Genomic DNA, 15,806 nt, shown 5'->3' with positions numbered 1-15,806 from the left:
AGCCAACCATGCAACATGGGAAGGTTGTAGCTTATGCATCGAGGCAGCTCAAGAAGCATGAACAGAATTACCCTACTCATGACCTGGAGTTGGGAGCTGTGGTATTTGCTCTTAAGATTTGGAGACATTACTTGCATGGTGTGAGATGTAAGGTGTATACGGACCATAAAATTCTGAAATACATATTCACACAGAGACAAAGGAGATGGCTTCAGGTTCTAACCGATTACAACCCAAAGATTCTATATCACGAAGGAAAGGCACACAAGGTAGCCGATGCTTTGATTAGGAAGACAAGTCATACAGTAAACTTGATGGTTTTAGCCAAGGAACTTTGTGAAGAATTTAGGAAGTTGAACTTGGAAGTGATGGAGTATGGCCTGGTGAACGCGCAATTGAATGCAATGTCGGTCAAACCTACCATATATGATGAGATTCGTGAGAAGAAAATGCTCGATGAGTGGTTGACCAAGGTGAGAAAGATGAAAGAAGAAGGAGCAACAACTGAGTTTGATGTTGATGATAGTGGAATAGTGAAATACAAAGGGAAATGGTGTATTCCTAAGAATGAAGATCTCAAAAGGAAGATCTTAGAAGAAGCTCACAACACCCCGTACTCTGTACACCCGGGAGGAGATAAGCTCTATAAAGATCTTAAGCAATATTTTTGATGGCCGAACATGAAGCATGAAGTAGCTGAGTTTGTGGCCAAGTGCCTGACATGTCAGAAAGTGAAGATACAACATATGAGACCTGGAGGGAAACTGCAATCGTTAGATGTGCCAGGATCGAAGAGGGAGTCTATATCTATGGATTTTGTGATGGGATTACCGCTTACAAGGGCAACAAAGAATGCTATTTGGGTCATAGTTGATCGTTTAACTAAGACAACAAGATTCATAGCAATAAAGGACACTTGGAATGTGAATCAGCTGGCAGACGCCTATGTGAAGGAAATTGTGAGACTACATGGAGTTGCTAAAGATATCATTTCAGACAGAGATCCCAGATTTTTATCAAAGTTCTGGGAAATGTTTCAGCAAGCATTTGGCACTATCTTGAAGTTTAGCACAGCGTTTCACCCTGCTACGGATGGACAAATAGAGAGAACAATTCAGACCCTAGAGGACATGTTGAGAGCTTGTGTGATGGACTTTGGTGGATCGTGGGACGAAAGATTACCTACGATCGAATTTTCATATAATAATAGTCATCATGCGAGCATAGGAATGACACCTTATGAAGCATTGTATGGGATAAAATGTAGAAGTCCCTTATGTTGGAGTGATATCAATGAGTCTTTGACTTTGGGGCCAGAAATGATTGAAGAAACAACGAAGCAAGTTAGGCTCATACAGGCAAACATGAAGGCAGCTTAGGATCGACAAAAGTCATATGCAGACCAAAATAGGAGAATAGTGGAACTTGAAGTCGGGGAAAAGGCTTTACTTAAGGTTTCACCTACCAAGGGAGTCATACGGTTTGGTAGGAAAGGGAAACTAAGTCTAGATATATTGGGCCATATGAAGTATTAAAGAGAGTTGGAGAGGTGGCATACCAACTAGCCTTACCCATGGAGTTAGCCAATGTTCACAATGTTTTTCATGTTTCACAACTCCGAAAGTATGTTCATAACCCTACCATGTTATCCAACCTGAGACTATTGAGCTAGATGAGACCTTAACCTTTGAAGAGAGCCCAGTGAAGATTCTTGATACCAAAACGAGAAATACTCGAAATATGGCAGTAAAAGTGTTGTGGTCTAATCAGAATTCTGAAGAAGCAACTTGGGAAGTCGAGTATGATATGAAAAAGCGCTACCCAGAACTTTTTGAACAGGTACTCTAACTTTCGAGGTCAAAACTTTTAAAGGGGGGTAGAATGTAATACTAACTTAGCTTTGTCATCGTGCGAGCCTAATTTTGAGTGCTAACTTTAAAGTTCGAGGACGAAATTCGTTTTAGGGGGAGTAGATGTAATACCTCAAATTTTTTTATTATATTTAATCAACGATTTTTCTAGTATACAGTTTAAATTTATAATTATTTTCAAATTTATAAAAAAAAATAAATAATAAATTTTTTTTTTTACTAATTGTTATTTTTATTTCCATTTTCGAATTTAAAAAAAAAATCTAAAGCTTTTGTACCCTCTGCGTGTATGGACAGGAATTTGAAAAAAAAAAAAAAAAAAAAAAAAAAAAAAAAAAAAAAAAAACTGATTTTGGGTAAAATTCAGGAACTGATTATTTGAAAGCTATTTGATCTAAAATTTGAATCTTTAATCTTATCATAGTTGGTTACTTGAATCTATCCCAAACCTTAATCTCACCCAAATCCCCACATTATAAGATTGCTCGCCGTGAGAAAGGGGGGAACAAAACAAAAAAAAAAACTACTCTTCTTCTTCCACCCTTCATCTCCATTGATTGATAGGTATGAGAGCTCAAATAACTCATAATCCCTTCTTTATTTAGATGTTTAACTAGTCAATTAAGCTTCAATTTTTCGGCTAGTAGTCTTTAATTAACACCTTTCATTGCTAAACCCGTAACTCCGTCGACGAACTCGACGTTTGGCACTCAAATTGAATCTTGCTCTTGTCTCCGTGTTAGACCACCATAGCTTCAGCCCTTACCGTCAATACCGTTGCCGTATATCCACACTCTTCTTTAATTCGTAGTACTTGCTACCATATCAACCATAGTAGTTGAGTGTAGTAATAAACCATGTTTCTTCTATTTCCATCCATCTTAGATGATTATCAAGGAAACCTATAATATACCACCTTCTTAATCCATTGTATACAAATGTGGATTGCAATTGTCGTTGTTGTCTTCTTCTGCAAATCAATGTCGCTTACTTTGTTTTTTTTTTTTTTTGTTTTTTTTTCTTTCTTTTCTCCTAATCTCAGGTCTTCTGGTAATGGTAGGATTCTAGTAAAGTGGTTTTTTTTATAAAGAAAAAAAAAAGATGATTTTTTTTGTTTTAATAGTTAAACAAATTCTTGTTTTAAGCCACTTACACCTATATTGCCTTCTATTGAAAAGTTTCGTAGTGGGCTTTGAGTTTGGGTATTATAAACAACTAATTAATGACTAACTATTTCAATTAGTAATGTCGTAAGACTAACTTAGACTCGTTTATCTGTTTATTGTAGACGAAGGCTACTAGGTGAGCGTTTTGGAGGTTATTTACCTTGAGATTTACGCGCAATTCAAGGTAATTTTCAATGTCCATCATCTTTAGAATCCCGTTAGTAAATTGTTTTAAATTATTCTGTGCCAACTATGTGCTTACATAATTATACGTGATGGATGTGTATCGTATGAGTTTTATATTTTCGAAAATTTGATTATTTGGTATCGTATGAGTTTTATATAATTAAAATCTTAGGAATTGGATGATTGATTATATGTGATTGATGGTCTCCAAGACCTATTGAGAAACGAGTTGTAACTAGCATGTCTTGTAAAATGACTCTGTTTTAAAAGTACTGAAACTAAAATATTGTTACTTGGGATTAAATTGATCTGTGCAATACTCGTGTGCAATGTGATCGGACAATTTAATCTATTAAAATGTACATTAAATTAAGAAGGGAAATGAAACCCGAAAGGGTGAAGAACAGGTTGCCCACTAGTGGTTATGGTTGCTACTAGTTGGTTTAAATTGACGTATATTGTTGTTTAGTCTTCCTCCTAATCAATGGGTATTAGTGAGGGGTGTGCACACTAGGGACATTCTGTTTATTTTGGCCATTTGAGGTTACGCGCGACCCTCTGTAAAGTAGGTGGTGACAGGGACTAGTCTCGGCTTACTGGTGTTCTCTTTCCCTTTCTTAACTAAAGTAATAAAGTTTATGTGACAACTTGATTTTGACTTATTATTATAATGTCGATAAAATTGTCTTGTGTAAAATATTTTTCGAACTAAAATTATTATTTTACGGGATGGAGTCGGAATTACTCAGTTTATCAGATTTTGGGAGTTTTCTCTCTTTTCTTGTTTCTGATTTTTTGCAGGTTGGTAAAAGGATACTCGGTTACGTGTGAAGAGACGTTAGAATAATCACGTAGCTAAGACAATTTAGTTAATCCTGAACTTAGTTATTTTCCTTTTATTTAATGCTTTAAAATGTTTTACGGTTTGGATGTAACGAATATTTAATTCTTTGTCGCCACTTAGATCACCTAGTTATAAAATGGTATTTTGTTTTTTCTTTGCACTTGTTTTTCTATGGAAAAATAATTGTAGCAGTAACACTCCCAAAGTTCGATGGTCGGTTTTGAAAAGAAAAGGGTTACTCTATTGTTTACAATGACCCGAATTTTGGGGGTATTACACGGCTTCCCCTATCAGGAGAGAAAGTCCCCGACAAGAGAATGAGAACAAAGATGCGCATCTGCTGCTCTGAGGTCGTCGCATTGTCATCGAAAGCCTCAGCAAGTAGCGCCCTGCGGGCTGTCCTCATGCTAGAGTTTAAACGTTGAGCCTCAGCAGCGACTCGGTGGACAATAGGGCCTAGCAGCTCTATAGTGTAGGGAGACACCAGATTATGTATCCCGTCTGCTGGGTGTGGAGTGGACCGGAACTCTAGGCTAGTGATGATGGTGAAGTCAAGAGGGGTAATGGTCATCTCACCCCATGGAAAGTGAAAAGTGTTCGTGGTGTCCCAGAAAAACTCCACGACACCTCGAACAATACGACGGCTCTCCCGTCAAGGATGAACAACCATAGCAACCCACAGAATTGGAGTCAACCCGCAAGACTCCCAGAGAGCTCTCATCGCATCATTTCCCTCAATATAATGGCGATAGATGTATGAAATGTTATCATTGCCTGAGCTGTGACAACGAAGGTGCTCATCGATAATACCTAGTCGGACGCGCTTGGAAATATAAAGGGTTGGCTCGAAAAACAAGGTGTGCCCACCCCACTCAGGGAACGACCATCCCCAGCTAATAGAAGCGCCATCACCATCGCCTACAAGCTCGTCCTCTCGGTGGGACAAGCGGGAACGTGAGCCGGAACCCCGACGACGAGCCATATTATTTATTATTGACATACAAAAACTGTAAGTTAAAGGCTCTATAGTATCTAAGTTCGCCTAGCCGCATGATACTATGTTCGTCAAAAATAGAGTACAAAGTACAAAAACAGAGCATGATTTTGAATCGCACAGCAATAAGAATTTTGAGCACCAAAACAATTTTTTGCAAGTTTATGGTAAATATTGCAACAAATAAAGTAAATAGCAAGCAAAATTATGGAGAACAAGCCACATTGTACTCACGAACTTAGAGTGTTCAACAATGGCAAAATATTCGTTTCTTCACCAAATTAAGTAATTCTAGTCTCAAATTACTCACAAAGCAATATACAAACACATAAAAACAATTTCATGGAAAGAAATTCAACAAAACTTGAGTAATAAGCAAAGACACATTCGAATTTTCCGGAACTTTGTGAAGAGCATGCTCAAAAATCGTCCTAGATAAAAAGAGTTTGAGAAAAACTTACATGGATCCGTAAACTAGGATGAGACTGCGCCGATTTGCAAAGGATTTAAGCGAATTTGGTTGAGGAATGGCAAAAAATGAGCTTTTTGAAGTTTTGGGCAAAAACGAAGAACAACGGCAAAATGAGGAAGAAGAAAGGATTTAAATCCGGAAAAAACGCGAAAAATATCGCGTAGCGATGAAAATATCGCTACGCGATGAGACCTGGAGTTGCGCTATGCTTCTGCTCCTGCTAGCGATGGACTTTGTGGGTCCCATAAATGGATTATGTGGATTGCATTTTAACATTTGAGCTCTTTGGTACGCCATTTAGCCTCTAAAGCAATTGATTTGATTAGTAGTCGGCCTGATTACAATCTTGATTGATGATCAACCTAATGACGATCGTTTCAATGACTTAAATGCCTAAACATTGGCTCATTACAAAGCAAAATCGCCTAAGCATTGGTTCGTTACACGTAAACGTGCCGAAGCATTGGCAGAGCATATTGGGCCTAAATATTGGTTAAGCACCTAAACATTGGTTAATTCCACATAAAAATTGGAAGAGCGCATATTCAACATACCAAAGCATTGGTTAACCCCGCTTAAAGCATTGGCAAGATTTGGGGTCTTCGACGGCTTTCCTTAGGGTGTGGAGGTTGTCAGTATTAATTGGTCACGTCGAAGCAAGGGTGAGATTTTTGAAGGTGGTGATACACTGCGGTGTTCAACGATGTCCCAAAGCATGGAGGAGATTGTCAACAGAGGCAAAACACTGCCATGGCGAAGCACGACCACAACAACAATGAAGCGGCGAAGCACTGCCGTGGCGAAGCACAGCCACAAAACTGAAGATGGGGAAGCACGGTCACCTTCGACGATGTTCCCTATCTAGGGTGTGGAAGATTGTTATTGCAAACTGAAGATGGCGAAGCACGGTCACCTTCGACGATGTTCCCCAGCTAGGGTGTGGAAGATTGTCATTGCAAACTGAAGATGGCGAAGCACGGTCACCTTCGACGATGTTCCCTAGGGTGTGGAAGATTGTCACTGCAAATTGAAGATGGCGAAGCACGGTCACCTTCGACGATGTTCCCTAGGGTGTGGAAGATTGTCACTACAAAAGAAGATAGCGAAGTATTGTTACTTTTGATTGCGTTCACAAAGTACTATGGAGGTTGTTAAATAATGCAAAAGATTTCACCCAGATGCGTGTACTCAACGGTGCAAGATTCGCGTTTCTAACTCCTTTATTTGTAAAACTGATGTCTTCTGCAGGTGTCGGCATTAAAAAGGATGATTTGGGATCGTAGAATATTCTAAATCATTCTCCATCGCTATCTATACTTTGACTTTTGTTTTCGAAAAGTTACTTTTCTCCAAACTCGGTCAAAGTGGGGGCTTCTATAGACACCTAATTGTGTCTCCCCAAAACCAAACCCGGTGATAAGTACCTTTCACATCATTGATTATCGAGTTAGGTGAAGAATTCAAGAGTCTCATGAATTTCCCTTAGCCTTGACCATTTCTGACCTTTCTTTAAATGTTTTTAGCTAAAATCATTCATTTCACGTCCTTAAAATCATTCACTCGTGTCATTTTTATAAAAACGTCCAAACTAGTTTATTTAGTCCATAATCTAGGTCCAATAATTGTGTAATTGGATGGATCTTGAAAAGATCTTTCTAATGATATACTATAAGCCCAAATCCGAGTTATAACGAAGAAGTTATGGCCAAAATACTAAACTTGGTCCAAACCAAGCCTTATCTGCGGACCCAATGATCATGTGGAGGGTCCATTAACCTTTAAAATCATTCCTTAATTCCTTAGGATTTATTATAAGCTTCTAGAATCCTCTAGAAGGTTCTAATTTATCGTTTTTGAAAATATAAAATTTAAAGAATTTTATATCGGATAAAAACATGTGTTTTTGGTGAATTTAATTCTGATAAAATAAGGATAAGTACGGACATTCGACTAACCCTATTTGATTGGAAGTCGAATTCCGTACGGATCTTATCTTCTGAAAAGCATTGTGTAGTGATGGAATCATCGCACAGCGATGCAAATATCGCGCAGCGATATAAACACCGCGACGCGATGGAAGCATCGCCACGCGATAAAAAATGTTTTACTCTGAGTCGGATTCTGACTCTTTTCCATCATTTTTCCCTATAAATAGGGTTGTTTTCCTCCATTTTCATTCACCAAGAATCATCATCTAATCCTCTCTCTAAGCTATAAGCTTTTCTCTCTCTTTCTTAGCCTAGCCTAAACACATTACACCATACAACCTTTACGAGACTTGAATACTCCAAGCCCTTCTCGTAGTTGCCTTCGACCTCGGCGTGAAAGGTTGATATTTCTGAGGGTTTGGTCCCAAATCTATATTTCAATTCTTATTTGATTTATTTAGTTTGATTCATATCTCTCTTGAAATTACTAATGTGTGTATTGTTTTAATAGTAAGAGATACGAGGCATCAAAGTGAGTAGATCTACTAACTTAATTATTCTTTTGATATAGAAATCACGCTTAGAATATTATTTTAATTCCTAGTATCATGTTAAGATGTTGATTAATATTTCTAGTATCATGCTTAGGATGATATTTTCATATTTCTAATATCATGTTGCTTTTTAGTATCATGTTTAGGCTAAAGCTTTGATTTTTATTATTTAGTGACATGCTAGGGTTTGTTGTTAATCCGTTTAGTATCATGCTTAGGATCTTGCTAATGTTATTTTGGAGATGTTGCTTCATTATGATGATGATGATTTGTTGTGTCAATAATTATACATTGCTTGATTATTCATGATTTATTGTTATTGCTTGATCACACCCTCTTTTTGCAGTTTTAAAGGGAATTTGTACTTGAAATCATGCCTAATAAGATAATTAATAATTTGATTTAGGTTTAATATGATCACCAATAATAGGTTTTTTTGTGCATTAATAATCAACCAACGTAGATTAAACAGGTTTAGGGCTAACTTGTTTTATGTATGTTGATCGGAAAGCGCACATGAATATCAAAAGAATTAAGTGGAGGCCTATTTAGGGAGGGTTCAATCTCATTTATGTTGGATTCGTACCATCATCCCCGAATATCCAGTCATGGTTCTGGACCGCTATGGAGTTAGCGATATATGTGATCGTGAATGGGGTGTAACCTTCACACCCGTGAACGGTTTACAAGTTCCTAAAACTTGTTGGCGACTCTTTTGCTCTAGCTTCTTTCCCTTTGGATGCCACCATGCTTAAGTGCATGATCACAGTGGGTGTCAAAGTTGATATTTGAAATATTCCCTACAGCTATCATATAAGCAAACTGATGAATTATATCAGCCAACTGTTGAATTATATCATCATATAAGCCATCATCAATATGGTCATATAAGCCAACTAAAATTACTTATAAGCCAAAAAATTATTGATATAAGCTAAGAGATATCAGGCAATATATAAAGATCATATAAGCCATCATATAAAACTGAATTAATAGTAACTTTAATATTTAAAAATTCAAAGTTGGTACCATGTCTGTCTTCCCAAATTGAAGATTTTGCTAATTTTATCCATCTCTTCTTGAGTAAATACATTATTCATATGCATTACTCTCAATATATAGTAGCATATCATTCCTTATTCATTAAAACATAAATAGGTACAAGCAAATTCCTTCAAATTCTCATACTAAATAACTCAAGGACTGCCCATGAAATCTTCATTTATTGACACTTCAAATATCTTCAGACCATCAATTATTATTTCATGAGTTAAATCTTGGATATAAGATCTCGTACTCGTCTCATATTCTTCTATAAAGTCTTTGAAAAGATTCAAAGTGTAAACTTCAGCTGCTTGTTTCAACAATTTGCATTTTGTTTTTGGCTTTTTACTTTTCTGTAATTATCTTCTTTTTTATTTCTTCTCCATCTTTTCACTATTGCTTCAAAAATATGGAAGAATTCAAAAAATGAATTCTTCTTGTTTGCTTTGAAAGATAAAACTCTGTTTGTCACCTCTGATCTTTGTGATGATAAAATTCCAACATAAAATATGTCCTTGCTAAACACAAGACACCATTTCATCCTAAGATCATATAATCTTTCAAACTAAGATTTTTCTTCCAAACCGTACTTCTGAATCATTTCAGTCCAACAAGCTTCAAATTCTTTATCATCATCACAACCATATAAACATTTGTCAAACATACTTTTGAATTCTTCATTACTTTTCAATTAACCAAACCTTGAAACAAAGTTTTTTTGAAGATGCCACAAAACATAATCTGTGTCTTGAATTTGGTAGAGCCTGCATTTATATATCATATGTTAATAATTATTAATGATATAATCATTTCTTTGATAATATCATATAAGCCAACATTATAATGATATAAGATAACAAATATTACATATTAATATAAGCCAAGAGTTATCAGGTAATAAATCAGATCATATAAGCTATTAATTTGATGATATCAGACAATAAAAAATACATATAAGTCAACAAAATACTGATATAAGCCAACTAATTATCTTAATAGATAATAAAAGAGAAAACAAGTTACCTTTTCAATGGCATTGCTCATTGCTTGATCTGTAAATATTGTATTTGGCTCTAATCCTCTCATTGACTTTTTGAAAGTTTCAAGAACCCATTCAAAGGTAGCAGTTGTCTCATCAATCATAAAGGCACAACCAAACATAGTAGTTCTCCAATGGTTGTTTACCCCAACTATTAGAGCACAAATTAAACCATATTTATTTGTCCTATAAGTTGTATCAAATACAACTACATCTCCAAAGGCTTTGTAATCTTCTAGCATCATTGAATCACGCCAAACATAACTTAGAATGTGATCACAATCACCAAACTTCAAACAATAAAAGAATGAGGAATCTGCTTCTGCTCTTTCTTGTCGTGTATCCAAAACACTTTGCATATCTCCACCTTCAATCCTTTCTGCTCTATATCTAGTTACATAATTCAATATATCTCTCTTTGTATGTCCTTAACCTCTTCTGATTTAGCCTCATTTGATAAAAAATCAAAGATATCCATTGGATTTATACCACTTTAAATCATTTTTTCAATCACCTTTCCTATTTCTGCCTTTATATTTCTTTCAGATTTCATATGATACCTCTCTGTTGTACCAACAAACTCATGATTGCCTTTTGTGTTATGTTGAATAACAAAATACACTCCATATTCTTTTTGCTTGAATCTGATATTAGCTTTACAACCAGTTCTAGTCTCATTGACACATCTCTTTTTCCTCTTTTTTTATTGTCCTTCTATTTTTGAAGGCATTTCACCAAATGTAATTTCTTTGTCCTTTTTCTGTCTTTTTTCATCTATAAATCCCTCCTTTGAGCAGCAAAAGTAAAAATCATATGGTATACCATTATTCCTTTTTAGTGTACTTTTTCTAACACTAAATCCAACTGCTGTAGAATGAGCTTTGTATAAACGCAATGCATCTTGATGATCTTCAACAATTCTTCCCATCAAAGATAAATTTATATATTTATCACCATCATACTTGAAATAATCCAAATCTGCAATACAGTATAAGTTTTCAATATAGATTATTTGTTTTCAATATCAACCATCAATATGCTCATATAAGCCAACAAAAAATACTTATAAGCCAACAACTTATTGATATAAGTTAAGAGATATCAGGCAATACAGATCATATCAGTAATATATAAGCCAACAACAAAAACATATCAGATAATAAAAGAAATACATAAGCCAACTATTCAATATCAGCCATCAATATGATTATATAAGTCATCATTATTATATAAGCCATCATTATTATAAGCTAAAAAAATACTGATATAAGCAAAAATCTAACAGGCCAAATTATAAAATCTTCGCATACATTTTCAATAACTTAAATTATGAAGCATAAATGTACTCACCAATACCAGCTTCTTTATCATAATTTTTTTTGTTTGTTTATGATATTTTTTCTTTTGCATTACAAAAATAGAAATCACATATTACATAAATATACAAATTAGTTTTTACTGTTTAAAAATCAATGAAAAAGTTATAGAGTAATAAAAATAGAATTACCAAGATTTTCTAAGGTGATTGTAGATGAATTAGGGGAATTTGAATTCTCTTTTTGATGATTTGAATCATATTGTTGATAATTTGATTCGTTTTGCTGATCAATTTCTTCATTTTGATAATTAATTGATTTATCTGTTAGATTTTCTTCTTCTATTGTGAATTTCAAAATTGCGCAATCTTGTTGTTCTTCTTCTTTTTCGATTTTGCGTAAAAACTTAATAAATTGCTGAGTCTTTTAATTTATAACAGCCTACAAATCCCGTTAACACCGGGCCTTTAACCCGCGCTCATTCTGGGCTTTTGTTTGAAAGCCATCCGCATACGCACGCAATAGCTTCTCTTATTTTATATAATAGCAATAAAATAAAGATGGTAATTGTAGACACCTAAAAATGTCACCCCGACCAAAGCCCGATGACAAAACAACCTCTCATTGCCTAATTTGGTCCAGTTCGCGTAGTGGATTTAAGAATTACTTAAATAGTCCTTTTGTTCTAGCCCAAAATTATTTTAAAGCCATTTTATCCATTTCATTAGCCTAAACTTAGCCCATTTTCCCTTTTCACAACTCTAGTTCCAAAATCGGTCAAAACTGAATTTCTTGCCTCATAATTTTTATCCAAATATTGGATAGTTGGATAGCCCTTGAAATAAGATTTCCAATGATATATCATAAGCTCAATTTCGATTAGAAACGAAAAAGATATGATTAAAATACCAAACTCTATCCAAAACTGACACCGTTTCACTATTTCAATCATATCTTTTTTCAAAAATCTATCTTCACCCGATTTTAAGCCTATAAATACCACCATTATTTCTGATTTTTTGGAGGGGAATTTCGACAACCATGCATACAAATATTTTATCAATCCCAAATCATCCCAAAAGGCTTAGACTTAAAGCTTCGACGTACAATTTCTATTGTTCTTAGCTTTATTTCTAATCTTATTCAAGTAATTCAAACTCCAAAACAAGATCCGAAGGTTCTACCTTTTTTAACCAAGGCGTGAAGGTATAATCCTGATAGTGTTATTAATTTCTCTAACTCTTTAATTTAATTTTTGTGAATTATTATTTTATTTATTTTTATTGAAATTACTAACAATTTATTCATGATGTAGTATTCAAAGTTAATTATTTGTTTTTTTTACTCTAATTATTTTTATTGCTTTGATTACTAGCATCATGTTTAGGACCGTATTTTTAATTATTTAGTAACATGGTAGGATTGTTATTAATCTGTTTAGTATCATGCCTAGGATCTTACTACTAATGATATTTTTATGATGATGATTATTATGATAATTATATGTTTCTTGATTATCAATGATTTGTTACTATTGCTTGATCACACCCCTTTTTGCAGGTTTAAAGGGAATTTGTAATTGAAATCACGCCTAATAAGATAATTAATGATTGGATTTAGGTTTAATATGATTTTAATTAAAGTGATCACAAGTATTAGATTTAATTGTGCATTAATAATAAGCCAACATAGGTTAGGCAGGTTTAGGATTAATTTGATGTATGAATGTTGATCGAAAAGTGCTCATGAATATCAATAAGAATCAAGTAGAGGCCTATTTTAGGGCGGGTTTGACTTCTTTGAAAGTCAAGTTCGTATCATCATCCCCGAACATCAAGTCATGGTTCCAGACCACTATGGAGTTAGCAATCTCTGTGATTGTGAATGAGGTGTAACCTTCACAATCATGAACGGTTTACAAGTTCCTAAAACTTGTTGACGACTCACTTTCTCTAGCTTCTTCACTAGGATAGCTGGCATGCATAAAAACATGACCCACGGTAGGGCGAGGTAAAAATTCCCTATAGTCATCATCAAAGTTGAGTACTTTGTTGGAAAAAAAAAACGTTATTTTATCTTTAAATCCCAATTATTTATGTATTATGTGCACAATTATTTTTGTTTTCTACTATTCTAAAGTGTAATAAATGCCCAATAAATTATATATTCCATTATTTTCTAAATATTGTTTTAATCATTGAAATCTCTTCTAAAAATCTTTTATCTTATAAAACGGGAAATCTTGTCCTTTCATTAATGTTTTCATTGGTTCCCCCTATTTCTAATAAGTAGAACAAGATAAAATGGAGGGAGTTATATAAAGATATCTTTATTGATAGATTTATTATTCAATAAATATCCACCTAGGCATATACATTACTCTAACTTAATTCTACTTTTATTTCCCATTCTATTTACATTTTCATATTAGGCTTAAGCAAAACTATATATCCAAAAATTCGAATTTCTGAACTGATAATTTAAGATATCCGATCCAAAATTTTCGGATAATGAATACCTCTTCGAATATCAATTTTCGGATTTTCAGATATCCTATCTCCGAAATAATAAGTCGGATTTCGGATATCAAATAATGAATATTCAATCCAAATATCCCAAAAGTTTGTTGTTATTTACATTTTTTAAAAAAAAAATTAAAAATTCAAAATTTGAAACAATTATTTAGTATTTCGTATATTGGATATCTGGTATATCCGATCTGAAATTTTCGATATCGAATATCCGAAACTTTTCGAATCGGATATCAAATATCGGATTTCATAGTTTTTGGATATCCTATATAAAATCCATTTTAGATTAGATATCTGATCCATGCTCAACCTACTTCTTACACACTCTTTCCTACTTTATCCATTTATTTCATTCTTATACCTACTCATATTTTATGAAGAAAGGAATAATAAGGCTTTTATTGATGAGTGTCATTTATGAAATTTATAGGGTAGTCTTTTAAGTTATTTTTACCTCCTTTTTATAGCTTTCTTTTCTAATAATTGCTTAGTTTTGTTCATTAGTTTCTTTATTCTCGCTTATTTCGTGTTTTCGTTCACTTTTGTGGATTTTCTCGTGTTTTCTATTTTACTTGTTCTATTATCTTTGTTTGTAGGTTTAAGGCAAAGCTCGGGACCCGTTATGATAATTCTCCGATTGGAAGAGGCTTTTGGTGCAAGGATTTAGCTTATAGATAGATCATGAAGCAAGTGATGGCTAACTCCAAGACTTAGTGGCTGCGCTCTCATGAAATGTTGGTGTTGAACCCATTGTAAATCGCATTTTGAAACTACCATATTTTGTGACTATCATGAGGGGTGCACCATCATACATTGTGCGCACCGAAGAAGTGCCCTGCTCCAGGAAACGCGGGCGCGACTGTCAGCAGCGTGGGCGCGCACAACAGCCTCGCTGGCGCGCCACCAGGGGTCTCTGTTTACGTACCCAGTTTATCGTAGGCGCGCTGATTATGGAGAGGGCGCGCCTGACTGGGTTTATTTCGGGGTTTTTCCCTTATTTCCTTTGAATTTAATTATACTATAAATAACTTCTTCTTTTTATTTTTCATGATGTAATTTTGAATTAGATTTTGGACTTCAATTAGCAGATTTTTAGAGAGATATTAGGCTAATTAGAGAGAGAAACTAGAGAGAGAAATTGTGGATCTCAACTTTGATCTTCATTTCAATTCAATTCAAGCTCAATTTCCTTTTGATCATCAAGTTTGTGAGATTCTTCTACTTAATTCTTTCAATTCTTTGCACTTTAATTTGTTGTTGATGCAATTTCAAGTTTATTTTGATTGTTTGATTTTGATTAGCTTGATTGATTTAGCTTTGATTTCAATTGCAATAATGATGATATTAATGATGATTAGCTTAGCTTTCTTCCTTCAATTCAATATGCTTAGTGAGTAGTTTGTTTAGCTAGGGTGAAGGGGAAGCATGCATGATTGGTAGATTGTTGTTAATTTGGGGATATTGATTGATTAATTGTTGTGATTAATTAATTGATTATGGAATTGTGCATGTGCTTAGCTTTTATAGGAGTAGCTAACCTAGATTGCCAAGCTAGATTGCATTGTAATTCCTAATGACATGAACACTTGATTTAGGATTTGCATTTGTTGAATGATTTGAATTGTGATTCTCCTAGTTTGTCATTCATAGTGGAGACCTAGTTTTACGATTAGGAGGTATTCTATTTCATTCGATAGCAATTACCATTAGTCCTTGCAATGTTTAATTGATCCGATTACCTCCAATTTAGCATGTCTATCATGATTGTATGTGGATTTTAATCCCTAGCGTTTTGGTATTTGATTTTCTCTAGATTTTATTGCTTGTTTTGCGTAGTCTAGCTCAAACTACACCACATACT

The sequence above is a fragment of the Chenopodium quinoa genome, unplaced genomic scaffold (genome assembly GCF_001683475.1).
Source record: "Chenopodium quinoa cultivar QQ74 unplaced genomic scaffold, ASM168347v1, whole genome shotgun sequence".
Taxonomy (NCBI): domain Eukaryota; kingdom Viridiplantae; phylum Streptophyta; class Magnoliopsida; order Caryophyllales; family Amaranthaceae; genus Chenopodium; species Chenopodium quinoa.
The sequence above is the reverse complement of the archived record's forward strand: the minus strand, read 5'-3'. Positions refer to the sequence as shown.